The sequence below is a fragment of the Terrapene carolina genome, unplaced genomic scaffold (genome assembly GCF_002925995.2).
Source record: "Terrapene carolina triunguis isolate 2854851 unplaced genomic scaffold, T_m_triunguis-2.0 Scaffold95, whole genome shotgun sequence".
NCBI classification, from domain to species: domain Eukaryota; kingdom Metazoa; phylum Chordata; order Testudines; family Emydidae; genus Terrapene; species Terrapene triunguis.
The window spans coordinates 19149225-19163867 of NW_020664446.1; the positions used below are offsets into that span (position 1 = coordinate 19149225).

General features: G+C 43.0%; 1 pseudogene; it reads left to right on the forward strand.

Moving 5' to 3' along the window:
- The window catches only part of LOC112106449, a 30709-nt pseudogene extending 17675 nt beyond the window's left edge, over positions 1-13034 (forward strand).
- Positions 13035-14643: the final 1609 nt, after the last annotated feature.

Genomic DNA, 14643 nt, shown 5'->3' on the forward strand with positions numbered 1-14643 from the left:
CCTACCCTCCTGCCCCCCAACTCCCTGCCCTGAGCCCCCTGCCTGTACCTCTCACCCCAACCCCCTGCCCTGAGCCCCCTGCCCCCCAACTCCCTGCCCTGAGCCCCCTGCCTACACCTTGCACCCCAACCCCCTGCCCCACAACTCCCTGCCCTGAGCCCCCTGCCTGCACCTCGCACCCCAACCCTCTGCCCTGAGCCCCCTGCCTGCACCTTACCCCACAACCCCCTGCCCTGAGCCCCCTGCCTGCACCCTGTACCCCTCCTGCACCCCAACTCCCTGTCCTGAGCCCCCTGCCACACCCTGCACCCCAATCCCCTGCCCTGAGCCCCCTCCTGCACTCCGCACCCCTCCTGCACCCCAATCCCCTTCCCTGAGCCCCCTCATACACCCCACACCCTTCCTCTGTCCCAATCCCTTGCCCTGAGCCCCTTCCTGCACACAGCACTCCCTCCCACACCCCGACCTTTATGATGTTCGCCTTTAAAAAAAAAAAAATTCCCTGGGTGCACACCCTAATGAAATGTGCTGCGCACGCCTATGGTAAGTATATATGGTGCCACATAATGATCTTGGGCATGGCCTCTTTAATGTGTAGAAGAAAGAAAATAGCATTCAACATTCAATAGCATCCACATTCAGAAAGGGACGTGTTCAGCTGGATATGGAAATAGGTATTCAGTCAAGCTTTCTAAAGTAGCTCAGCAATAACCAAAAATGCAACATTTTAGAAATGATTCTTTCCATGTAGATGTATCATTTTTACTTTTCCTTTAATCGCTTATCTAATGCAGTAAGTGGTAGCGCTATTCGGCTTTAATCTTCTATGTGGACCTGCCACTAGAGGAAATGAGGATGCACAATTTGTCAGCGTGTTTCAGAGCTGTTTGCTAGATCACAGAAGGATGCTGAGAATGCTCAGGGATCATGGGTTCCATTCCACATTCTGGAGGCAGGCGCACTTGCTGTAGTGCTTACAGACCCTTCTGCCCCTTTCCCTGCCCCAGTCTCTCCCTGTCCCTTCAATATTTATCCCCTTGACTACTGTCCACGTCCCTTTTCCAGCGACTATCGTCCCTGGCTCCCTGCCCACTCTTATCTTCAACCCTAGCTCCTGCCCTTCTCCCATCTCCTATTTATTTTTTTCTGTTCTGTTTTTGTTTTACCAGCTCCTCCATTTACCACAGAGAAGCCCATTACAACTTGAAAGTATTTCCTTAGCTTTGCCTTGCTAAACTTTTACACCTGATCCATTTTAAATGTTAGTTTAAAGCAGGGATCGGCAACGTTTGGCATGCGGCTCGCCAGGGTAAGCACCCTGGCGGGCCGGGCCAGTTTATTTACCTGCTGACGCGGCAGGTTCGGCCAATTGCGGCCCCCACTCGCCGCGGTTCACCATCCCGGGCTAATGGGGGCGGCAAGAAGCGGCGCGGGCGAGGGATGTGCTGGCCACGGCTTCCCACCGCCCCCATAGGCCCAGGACAGCGAACCGCGGCCAGTGGGGGCTGCGATCGGCCGAACCTGCCGCGTCAGCAGGTAAATAAACTGGCCCGGCCCGCCAGGGTGCTTACCCTGGCGAGCTGCGTGCCAAACGTTGCCGACCCCTGGTTTAAAGAGTAGCCTATAATTTCATAATTAACTTAATAGACTTGGGTAAAGTATCTAAGTGACTTGGGAGAATAATTCCAATCTTCAATACCCTCGGCTTCAGAGTCCAAGCTCCAGCTTGAGCCCGAATGTCTGCACAGGTATTTTTAGTGCTCTGGCATGAGCCCCATAAGCCTGAGTCTATACGCTGGGCTCTGAGGCTTGTCTACACTTACCGGGGGATCCACAAGTGGTGATCAATGCATGGGCAATAGATTTAGCGGGTCTAGTAAAGACCTGCTAAATCGACCGCAGATCACTCTCCTGTCGACTCCTGTACTACACTGGATTGAGAAGAGTTGGGGGAGTTTATGGGAGACTGTCTCCCATCGACATTGCGTAGTGTGGCCCCCGTGGTAAGTAGATCTAAGCTACGTTGATTTGAGTTAAGCTATTCAAGTAATTCAAATTGTATAGCTTAGATCAAATTTCCCCTGTAGTGTAGACAAGGACGACTCACTGCCATGGGATCCTGCGTGCCATGTAGATGTACCCATTGACTCCTAGGTGCCTAAGTCCCTTTTGCAGATGGAACTTAAGCTCCTCAGTCACTTGGGTGCTTTTGAAAAGGTCTCCAGTGCTTTACGTACATATAGCCCCAAAAGATCAGAAACCTGAAGAAATTAGTAAACTCTGTCCCAGTCCAGCCATCTTTTAGATATTTTCAGTAGGATATTATTCCTATAGTTGGTTCCATTTCAAATTCTTCCATCTTATTTTCTGGTATCCTTTCACCATAGATGATCTGTATTGGAATATCTAAATCACTGGGAATTGTTATATTAGTTAACTGCAGAACAAACAGGAAAAAAGGAAATAGTCTTAATTTATAAGACATCCACACCACCAAATATACAAGCTACTGTTTTGTATCATTAGTTTCACAGCAGTCAAATAGTCTTTTAAATAATTTTTTTCAGTCCAGAGGAAATTCCTCACTTATCTTTTTTACCTTTATAAAGTGCTGTGCACAGCTATAGCAGTATAAAAATATAAAACAGAGAAACCAATTATTTTCAGCTGTGATTAATAATTCAAAGGCTTAGAGTCAATGTAGATCACCAGATATATACAGGCGAATGTATTTGATTGCTCACAAACCCAGTCTGGGTATTTTTGTGGTCTAGGGGAGACCCCAACAGGTATCAAATACTTAGTTACATTTGTAGCTTGGTATATATTTTCTCTCTCTCTCTCTCAGGGATACTATTTTAATTTTGTTGTCTTCTTTTTCTATTGCCAGCTACAGTTACCACACAAGAGACCAGTACAACTAGTAAGTCTTTTCTCACTCTTGCCTTACGGAATGTTCTTTTCAATATGTGATCCATGTTTACAAGCCTATTGAAGGGTAGCCCTTAAATTCACAGTGGATTTCTTGAATTCTCACTTCCATTTGTATACATACACATCTGTATTCTCATGGACATAGCAGATATCTGCAGAAGCAAATGCAATATTTCTTAATCTGTCTTTCTTTTCTCTTAAATAGAAAATTATTCTGGGAGCCACTCCATTTCAGATTTTTTTAACTCATTTTCTTGTCTCCCAACAAATAATGGTGTGAACACAGCTCCGTATGGCCCTGTATATAGTATCCATGGTACTTTCCCTACCAGATTTAATAATTTTATTTTAAGCTGAATTTATGCGTCCATAAAATCCTATTTGCTCTGCAGGGTTTGGAGTTGACCTCTGGTTCTTTTGCATGGATGAATTAAACGGCAAGAAATGAAGAGGAAACTTGTGGTACTTTCCCCCTTCCAGGCCCCCATCACATTGTTTTCCCCACAGCAGCAAGTGATCTAGTTTATTGCAATAGCACATGTCAGATGTAATTTCACTTTATTTTTGTCAGTAACTCAAAGTTTATTGAAATATCTCTTTCGTAAAGTATTTAATTTTGGCTTTTGGTTTTTTTTATTTAATTACCAGTTCCTCCATCTACTACACAGGAGCCCATTACTACATGTAAGTTTGTATTCCAATTTAAAGAGTGGCCTGTTATTGCACAGGCTGTTCTCGATTCCTGTCTCCACTGCTTTACAGAAATCTACCTGTATTCCCATGGAAAGAGCAGACGTCTGCAGAAGAAAAGCCATTTTCCTCTTCTCTGATTTCCTTACTATGTTGACAGTAGACAATTATTCCGTAGTTGGCTCCTTTTCCCATCCTTCTAAGCCCTTGTCTATACTGGAGAGGGTATGGCACTGCCGTAAGCAACTACAGGTGAAAATTCTTAGTTTAGATGAGTTGCCCCAGTGCAAGCTGTGCTTTGTACCAAACGGTCTCACCCCCAGGTCCTTCTCTTTTCTGAGAGGGTCTGGGAGGCCAAGGCTCTCAAGCAGTTTTTCAGTCAGGAACCCCTTCTTTCAGAGGACAGGGAGCTTTGACTTGCAGTCCTGCTGGCCTGAGCAGGGATCCTCCTTTTTAAGGGTCCACCCATCTTGAGGTCTGACAAGCCTTACAGGTGTGTTGCATTGAGGGTGACTGTGCCCAGAGCTCTTTAATTCTTTCCTGATTGGAGGTAGAGATCTGCCCCACTACATCCATACAGACATTTGTGAGCTCCAGTGATGTCTGCTTCCATAGGACTGGATGCAAACTGCAAGGTCTGGAACTAAACCTTCAATTTTTCTGCACGGAGGAATGGGCAAATCCTGCTCCTAATGGAAAAATGTGAATTGAACTGCATAAGAGGAAGGGGATACCGGTGGTAATTTCCTCCCTCCAGCTCCCCATCCCATTGGTTTCCCCAAAGCAGCAATGAGCTGTCTCATTGTAATAGCTCATCCCACATATAATTGTATTTTATTTTTACCAGCAACTCATAACATTTGTATGTGTGGGTTGCATAAACTATTAAAATTTGTCTTTCATTTTCTTTTTGCAGTACCAACTCCTCCACCTACCACACGAGAGCCCAGTACTTCAAGTAAGTGAGAGAATAGTATTCCTGTTTCCTTGCCTATTTGAAGACAGACCTGTAATTTCACAGTGTGTTTACTTGATTCCTATCTCCTGTGGTTTACATAAACATGCCAACACTCCAGAGTAAATCCATAGTGCTTTACTGTGGTTTCCTTACTAATCTGATGGTGGGAAATTATTCTGGTGTTGTCTCCTTTTCAAATTCCTCTAACCCCTAATCTACACTGGAGAGGTTTTGTAGCTATTCATTTAGCAGCACTAGTACAAATCCCTACTCTGGATGTGTTGCAAAAGTTCAAGTACCACTGAAGACTCTGGAATGCCTTACTCACATAGATATATCCAGACTTTGCTTTTCAAATGTCAGGTTTACCTTAGGACAGCCTTGGTGTTAGCGTCTTAGTTACATTTGTAGCTTGGAATATATTTTCCCTCTCTCTCTTTCTCAGGGATGCTATTTTAATTTTGTTGTCTTCACATAAATAAATCCAGACTTTGCCTTTCAAATGTCAGGCTTACCTTAGGAGAGCCTTGGTGTTAGCACTAACTGAGTCTCAGTTACATTTGTAGCTTGGTGTATATTTTCTCTGTCTCTCTCTGTCTTTCAGGGATGATGTTTTAGGTTATGTCTTTCCTTTCTGCAGTAACTCATAAAGTTCATTTCAATGTCTCTTTAATAAACATGCTACTTTAATTTTGTCATCTTCTTTTTGTATTGCCAGCTATACTCCTTACCACACAGCAGACCAGTATGACTAGTAAGTCTTTTCTCATTCTTGCCTTACAGAATGTTTTTTTCAATATGTGACCCATGTTTACATGCCTATTGAAGGGTAGCCCTTAAATTTACAGTGCATTTGCTGAATTTTCATTTCTACTTGTATACATACACACCTGTATTCAATGGATATAGCAGCTATCTGCAGAAGCAAATAAAATATTTTAATCTAGCTTTCTTTTCTGTTTGTTCAGTAAAAAAATACTCTGGGGGCAGCTCCCTTTCAGATTTTTCTAACTCATTTTCTTGTCCCCCCACAAATAATGGTGTGAACACAGCTGTGTATGGCCCTGTATATAGTATCCATGGTACCTTCCCTATCAGATTTAATCATTTTATCCTAAGCTGAATTTCTGCACCTATCTTTTTTGATTTATCAGTGAACTGCTATGCCTACTGAGTGCCAGATTCACTGCCACCAACATGGGCCTTTCAGTTTATACCCATTTGAGTCGGAGGAGGGGTGATTGGCACAGAGAGGGGATACCTTCAGAACCAGTGCATCTCCCAGTTGATCTGTTGGTGTCCTGTCCCCCGGAGCAGGCTCCTGATGGATCGGTGTTGTGAGGAGTTTGCATCGTGGCACACACACTGCTGATCAGTTTACCACCACCAGGGAATACCTATGGCCTCAAATGTTATTGGGGAACCATAATCATATTGTGTAAATAGAATGAGACCACCCAAGCCATTGTAATTAATTAATCTAAGACATTATTTGGACTAGCCCTGTAGCCCACTGTTCTTCCTTGCTTCAGCTAAGAAACATGTATCTAGATCAGTGGTTCTCAAACTTGGGCCGCCGCTTGTTCAGGGAAAGCCCCTGGCGGGCTGGGCCGGTTTGTTTACCTGCCGTGTCCGCAGGTTCAGCCGATCGCGGCTCCCACTGGCCGCGGTTCGCCACTCCAGGCCAATGGGGGCGGCGGGAAGTGGCAGCCAGCACATCCCTCGGCCCGCGCCGCTTCCCGCAGCCCCCATTGGCCTGGAGCGGCGAACCGCAATCGGCCGAACCTGCGGGGTCTTCGGCGGCGGGGGTCCTTCCGCTCCGCGTCTTCGAGGAACTTTGGCGGCGGGTCCCAGAGCGAGTGAAGGACAGCGGCCCAAGTTTGAGAACCACTGATCTAGATTACAGTTTCTAGTGACTATTACTAAACTGTGTCTTCTTTTTCTCTCATCTTTGTCAGTCTCTGACCATTACATGGCATCAGGAGAAACAGGTATTTATTAATTCATTTTATTGTAGTTATTTGTTTGCTCCAATGTATTTCTTTTTAAATAGTACTAGTGTCCTCAAAGTTGGCACCACTGACCTACTGTTTGAAAGTCCCAGCTGACAAAAATAAATAATAATAAAAAAAAGGTTTTGTCTGAAATTCCCAGAAATCTGCTAAGCTTTAACGTGGAGTACAGTTTTGGAGAAGGTGATATGTATTTTGGCCAAATTATATTAACCACAACAACCTGAGAAGAAAATAAACCATTACATATTTGGAGCCATATGCCATCCTAGAGCCAGATGGAATAAAATAAAAACCCCACCCTCAAACTTTTGTCCATTTTCTGTGCCACACGATAGATATTAGAAACAAGGGGTTTCTGACCCTGCTGACATCAATGGAAGATTTGCCATAGACATCCATGGGGCCAGAATTTCACTGTAAATTTTTAAACTTCAATGTATTCCATACTATGGTACTGGTCATGTTTTCTTGTAGTATTTACATAATAAAAGCCTCATATACCCTTTATCTGCCCCCAAGAGAGCCAGAGATCTCAATGGATGTATTATGTCTGGATCAATGACAAGATAGAAGCCTAAATCAGAAACATAGTGATGGTGTCCTATAGTTTTGAAAATTCATTTCCCTGCTTTTCCAAACCATGTCACTGACACCGGTGAGCAAAGAGGGCAGGTGTTCAGGTTGCATTGAAGTCCCTTACAATGAAAGCTGGAGAGCAGTTTGTGATGATGGCTGGGATACAAAAGACACAGATATTGTGTGCAGGCAGCTTCGGTGTGGACTGGTTATTTCAGCCCCAGTTAGTGCCCATTATGATGAAGGCTCAGGAAGTATCCTCCTGGATGATGTGCATTGCAAAGGAGATAAATCTGTGGCAGTGCTGTCTTAGAGGGTGGCATAGACATAACTGTGGCCATCAAGAAAATGCCAGTGTAATATGTTCAGGTACTTCAGCAGGCTGTGTCTCAGACTCTGGGTTAGGTTTCCCTAAGATGTATATCACTGCAGTATTTGTTTATTTTTTGAACTAATATGTATTTCCAAGTTCAGTGCAGCAGTCGGATTACACAACCCACTAAATGCTTAGATAATGTGCGAGGGTCTCCTTGCCCAATGGGACACATGTTTTAAAAAGGCATCTTGGTTGTAACTACAAAGTATGAGCACTTGTGTGCAAACAGTTAATGAAACATGGAAACTCTTCTCCGGATGCAAAATAAGTATTTGAGAATGCAATTACCTGTCCACGCAGATATACACAAAGAGCTTAATCTTCTTCCCATTTAAGCTAATAGTAATTCCCCTTTTCAATTTCAAGCAGGGATTTTTTTTCATTAGATTAGTCTTTGGAAACTGATGGTAAATGGCAGCTCTATTCATCAGAATATTTTCTATTAATATTTTCAAAATCCTTTTAAATTTTATTGCTTACACTGTATGTTAACTGATTACACTATAATCATAATAATAACTAATGCATGAAGCGTCATGAACTATCCTTAATTTTTGCCTTTTGTTATCTTCTTGCATAGCTCCTCCTGATAGTACTGAAGCACCCAAGACACCTGGTAATATTTTCTTATCCTTCTTTTACTACTGTACTGTAAGCTTAGATAAGAGAAACTAGTTGGGAAAGCCTGATTAGGCCATTTTATTTGGTGTCTATTGCACCTGTTAGGCATATTTGGACCCTCGTGGCTTTCTCTGATGGTCACTGCCTTGGAGGCTTTTGGAGCTCATAAGCGATGGGTGGCTTTCTAGTGTGACCCAGTAATACAGTTTTAAAATTCCAAATATTCTGTGTTCCCAGTACTCACTGTGGTGCACAGCCTCAGACAATGCAGACTTTAAATGTTGCAGTGTCAGAGACCAACAGTAAGGTGGCAGATACGCTGAGCTCCAACAGAAAAGAATCTTCATTGTTAGGGAGCTTCAGAGAAACTTCGTCATGGAGGATGGCCAAGGAGTGGGAAGGGGTTCAGAAAGCCTCCAGGAACAAATCAAGAAAGGGAGGAAAGTAGGAGAAAAGAGGGAAAAGTTTTGAGATCCATCAGAGAAGGAAATGTGGTGGACATCTGAAGACAATGGTGAAGCCAAAGAGGGATGCAGATTGTCCCATTAAACTAACATGTTTTAAGCAAGGGCTCAAGTTCTACAGATTTTGGTAACAGCATGTTGCTCTAGTAGAAGCAGCTGTGTTTGGTAGTGTGCATGGAGAGAAGGAGCCAGTCTGCACTTGTATACTTTATCATTAAGCTAAGTCTGCATTTTTAGAGTGGTCTTCATATGGATTGATAGGCCAGTTAATTGAACCCGTGTTCACTGCACCTCGCTGGAGCGGGTGTCTGGACCAAGGATCACAAAAAGCAGATCACTGGGTTATTGCTGTGACCTAACTCTGAGCTCACCCTCTTAGGCAGCATAAATAACTATGGAATCGAACTAACGTATGTAACCTCAGTATTAATTCCATAAGGGAGCTAGGCAGGGGAAGTAAACTTTCAGTGGTGTCAATCTTCGCAATAAAGAAATGGCAAATTCATTTTCTCTCCACCCAGCTGTTATTTCCAGGATAGTTAATATTTTGTGAGGCCAATTGCTTGCCAGTAATGTGAACATAATATACAGCAGCATTTTAATAACTACTGGATTTGTATCATGCTTCAATATTGTTTACTGATATTAAAATTTTCCATCTAGTGGCACTTACATGTCTGCCAGAATACATGCATGCAGTCATTAGAAAAGCCTATATCAGGTCAAAAGGCTATTTTTCATGGAATTTTCACTTGAATGACCCAACCTGTAGACCTATGGTTACAAAATCCGATGTTATATTCCATATACCTTATGATGGCTGTGGTACAAAAAGTGAGGTAAGAGTTTACATCTGAAAATACTCTATATCAAAATAATTTATTAAAATTACTTATTAATGAAAAGTTTTCAGAGTAACTCTGTGCTTTTAAGATTCCTAAAAGATTCCCAATGGGGAAGAAAACACTGTAAAATTTATATCACCATATAGTTTTGTGAGAGCCAACACTTGGGGGAATGAGCTGGGGACCTCTAGAACTGAAAGAATGAGCAGTTACAACTGGAGCTAAAGAGCCAAAGTTCCTTAGCCAGCCTTGTAATAGACTCATATCCTCTATAAATTGGGCACAGAGGGGCACCTCTAACACACCTACACAGTAATAGGTTTATTGGTAATCATAACTCAAAGGAAAAGTTCAAGGGTCCAGTCCTGGTCCAGATGAAATTTGTGGCAAAATTACTGACTTCAGGGGAAGCACAATCAGACTTTCTTTCCCCACATTTTTGCTTCAGGGTTTGTTGAGTTCTGGATGGTTTAAGGATTTGGATAGGGTGCTGGCTGCTTATTTTGGACAATTAGAGAGACAAGGTGGGTGAGGTAATATCTTTTATCGGACCAATTTCTGTTGGTGAGAGAGAAAAGCTTTCGAGCCAAACAGAGCTCTTCACTGAAGTTTGTCCAATAAAAGATATTACCTCACCCACCTTGTCTCTCTAAAATCTTGGGACCAAGACGTCTATAACTACACTGCATATTTTGGACAATGTATTTTCCTTTGTTCTGTGGAAGCAGTATGTGTCTTGTTCAATAATGCACTTGGGCCTTGAGACTTAAGAAATCCTGTTTTCTTGAGTTAAAAGAGAAAGAAGTGCATAGCCTTGTGCTGGCTCTCTGCACAGGGCTGAATTTCTCCCACTGCAGCAACTAGCAAAGAAAACCATGAGATTCACCAAAGATCCCAAAGGTTCAGTATAGAGTATCATCTTATGTGCAGCACCATACAACTGCTGGAAGAGTACAATAGGGTATATAAGAACTCTAGGCACAATGGCTGCCACAGTTCATCAAGAAAATTGTGATCCCATTACAACATACATATAGATACCGTAGCTGGCCTATCTTTTGTTAGGTTGTCTGTGAGCTCACACCACTGAGGACCTATATAGCTACTTCCCTATCTACCTCCATATACTGATGCCAGGTTCAAACCTGCAGACATTAATCATGCAAGATTCCCATTGAGATCATTTGGAATCCTGTATGTGTAAGATCTGTTGCATCAGGCATCCCATCTCCATCTTTATGTCCAATTAACACAATAGTGGCTTCACACAATGTTGAAGAAAATGAAAACTAAATTATGGCCAAAACACAGCAACAGATTAAAACCTTCCACCCTTCTTAGACCTAGAAAGGAAACAAGACCAATAGAAGTTACAGATGAGAAATGCATATTAGATCATTCAGTCCATCTCTCTGCCTGGGCACACTTGTCTCCTACAGTACTTTTTCCAGTGTTTTGCCCAGTCTAGTTTAAATATTCCACACAATGGGTCTTCCTTCACAAGCCTCAAGAGGCATACCCTACTACATTTTACCATCAAGACATTTTTTCTTGGTATTCAAACTAAATTTTCCCTCTGTTCATTTCATGCAAAACCAATGATCTAGCACAGGGGTTCTCAAACTTCATTGCACTGCGATCCCCTTCTGACAACAAAAATTACTACATGACCCCAGGAGGGGGGACCAAAGCTTGAGCTCGCCTGAGCCCCACCATCTTGGCGGGGAGCCAAAGCCCAAGCCCCACTTCCCCAGGCGGAGGGGTCGGGGGGGCAAAGTCCAAGGGCTTCAATCCCAGGCAGCAGGGCCTGTAACCTGAGCCCTAACACCCAGGGCTGAAGCCCTTGGGCTTTGGCCCCGGGTGGTGGGGCTCGGGCTTTGACTTCAGCTCCGGGCCCCAGCAAGTCTAACACCAACCCTGGCAACCCCATTAAAATGGGGTCACGACCCACTTTGGGGTCCCGACCCACAGTTTGAGAACTGCTGATCTAGCATAAAAGAGGATCTAAAAATATTCAAGCTGAAACCACTTTTTCACCCGTAATCATCTGACTTTCGGATAACTTGTAGTGCATTTCAGCTCTCTAGATTATAATATTTCAACAAGACTTTTGAAGCACTGTACTCTGTATTTTATCCAATGTTTTAACAGGTAAATAATGGGACTATTGACTACTCCAACACAGTCAGAGCATCCACTTCTGATAAGTTCATCACCAGGGCAAAGAGTCCTCAGTTACATTTCACTTGCAGAATGAACCAGAGCATGATAGTGGACATCATGCACATCGTCAACGAGTCTGACTCTTTAGAAACTGATGAAACTCAGTATGGACGATTCAATGTGAAACTTTCCTTTTATGAATCACCATCATTTTCAAGCCCCGTGAATGATTTCCCATACTTTGTTGACCTAAACCAGGACTTATACATTCAAGCCACTCTCTACAGCCCTGATCCAAATCTGATGTTGTTTATAGACACATGTGTAACATCTCCTGATTCCCATGACTTTACAACTGTGAAATATGATTTAATCAAGAAAGGGTAAGGAAAATATTCACCCCACAGTTTAAAATAATTTTTATATGTAACTAACCTCGTAGGGGGCTACAGCAGGGTTTGAACCTCGGCCTTACAGACCTAAAAGCCTCTAGCACTTTGTGGTAAAGAAATGTATATATTAGCTCGCTGCAGTAGCCTTTTATATGAACCAGCCATTAGAAGGAACAAAGAATCACACTTTTCGTAGTGTGGATTACATATAATTCCATGTGTGTATTCTGCATGTGGAAGGATTTGGAAAGAGAAACTAGTTTAAAATCTCTATAGAAATTTCCCATCTCAGTAAAATAAATTGCAGGAATCGTGAAGCAAACGTTTGGGTTTCTCTTCTTTTGTTTTTTCTTTTTAGAAAATCCAAATGCAAAATAAAAAATAACATTAGAAAGATAGCAAGGCTCTTTATCCATATTTTTGAAAGGTGCTTTCCAAAAATATTCTTTTAAAATTCCATTGTTTGTTTTCAAAATATTTTTGCATTTATTTCATTATTTACACTCCATCTCTGTGTATTCAGGCATTTCATATGGTGAATGTTTATTAACTTCGTTGTTTAAAATGCATGAAGGAAAGTTCCAGTCAACTTATGATGCAACAAAAGTGTTTATTTTTATGCAGCACTAAGTCACATGGCATAATGCAATATCCGTATTTTATTACGGTGTGAGAACAGACTAATTTTATGTATTTTTTTCTTTTTCTCAGGTGTGTAAAAGACGATACCTACACTGCTTACTATTCATCAAACAAAAAAATTGTTCAGTTCCATTTTAAAGCCTTTCAGTTTTTTAATGGATACTCTACAGTTTACTTCCAGTGCAAAATGGTGGTGTGCAAGGTGTATGATTCTTCTTCCCGCTGCTACCAGGGCTGTGTAACTAGGACCAAGAGAAATACAAGTTCTGGCCAGGAAAATGTGATAGTTGTTGGGCCAGTTAAGCTCAAGTAAAAGAATCCCAGTAACTCAGATGGGCATATTGTCAATTTAATGTGATGTTATTTCAATCGCTTTTAACATCAAAAGGATTGGTTCATTGCATGATTTCCTGCTGATGAGCTCTAGTAGCATTTCTACCAATGTAGCAAACTCCTAATAAACAGAGTACTTGATTAGTGATGGTATACATCTGAATATATTCCTTATCTGTCTTTACCATTCCCTAATTTCAAATCTGTTGCATTTACTTCCTAGACAAATAAAAGCCTATACTTCTCGTCAATAAATAATCTTGGTTATAAAAGTATAGGTGAACCAGATGATTGATTTTCTGATCTAGACTTCGTGACAACAGAATCTTCTTGTGTCTATTCAAATTCCCCCTTTGTTTTACGTCATACTACCACTGAATAGCATGAGTGTTTATAGTTTAAGAACAATTAGCATATATTATCATTATATAACTATATATTTATCTCAACTCACAATGATTCACTGCTGAGCTTCATACTTGAAAAGATGAAAATAGAAGCATCTGTGTTTATACTTATTAAGGATAGAATAAATGCATTATGATGCTTGAAAATTATGGAGATGGACACATTAAAATTGCTTAAAGAGAGAAACATATGGCATGTAAATTCTAAATTCTGCCTCTAATTTAAGAGATTAGGAGCTTCATGTTTTGTTTCTTGAACTAAATTGATATTTTGACAAAGTTCCTCCTCTGTCTTGGTGGGTCCTGCGCTTATTGGCAGATTTGCTTGCCTCAGAGATCGGGGGCGGCTCTAGGCACTAGCAAAGCAAGCACATGCTTGGGGCAGCCCATTTGCAGGGGCGCCAGGGATCCAGCATGGGAGCTGAGAACCAACAGGGGGCCCTGGGAGCTGAAGTTCCTTGGTTAGCTCCCTGTCTATAGAGCCAGCCCTGGAGCGGGGAAAGAACTACATTTCCCAGCATTCCCTTGGCCACTACCAACAGGAAAGAGGGGGAGGGAGGGAGCTAAGACCTCATGCTGCAGTGAATGGAGACCTGCACTGTGAGTAGGGATTCCATATTTTAACATTCAAAAAATAGGACACTCCACGGGGAGGGAGGGTAGCCCTACCCTACCACCATCCAATCCCGCCAACTGCCCCCCACAGAAACCTCAACCCATCCAACCCCCCTGTCCCCTGATCGCCCCTTCCCGGGACCCCTGCCCCAACTGCCCCCCAGGATCCCACCCCCCTTTCTAAGCCCCACTGGTCCTTGTCCCCAACTGCCCCCTCCTGAGACCCCCACCAACTTCCCTCCTAGAACCCCACCCCCTACCTGTCCCCTGACAAACCCCAGGGACTCCCATGCCTATCCAACTGCTGTCTGTCCCCTGACTGCCCCCTCCAAACCTCTGACCCATCTAATCCCCCCTTCCCCCCGCCCTCACCGCCCCCCCCCGGAGCCCCCTAACCCTTCTCCAACCCTCCAGCCCCCTTATCGTGCCACTCAGACCAGCATGTCTGTCTTTGCGCAGCGCCAGACACGCTGCTACATACATGCTGCCGTGCTCCCCTGCGGAGCCACAGCGCTTCCCCCCAGCACCTGCCTTCCAGAGTTGAACACCTCAAAATTCAGGAGTGCTCAAGCTCAGTTTGGGCGGCTGTTACTTCATTTCTCCGAAATCAAA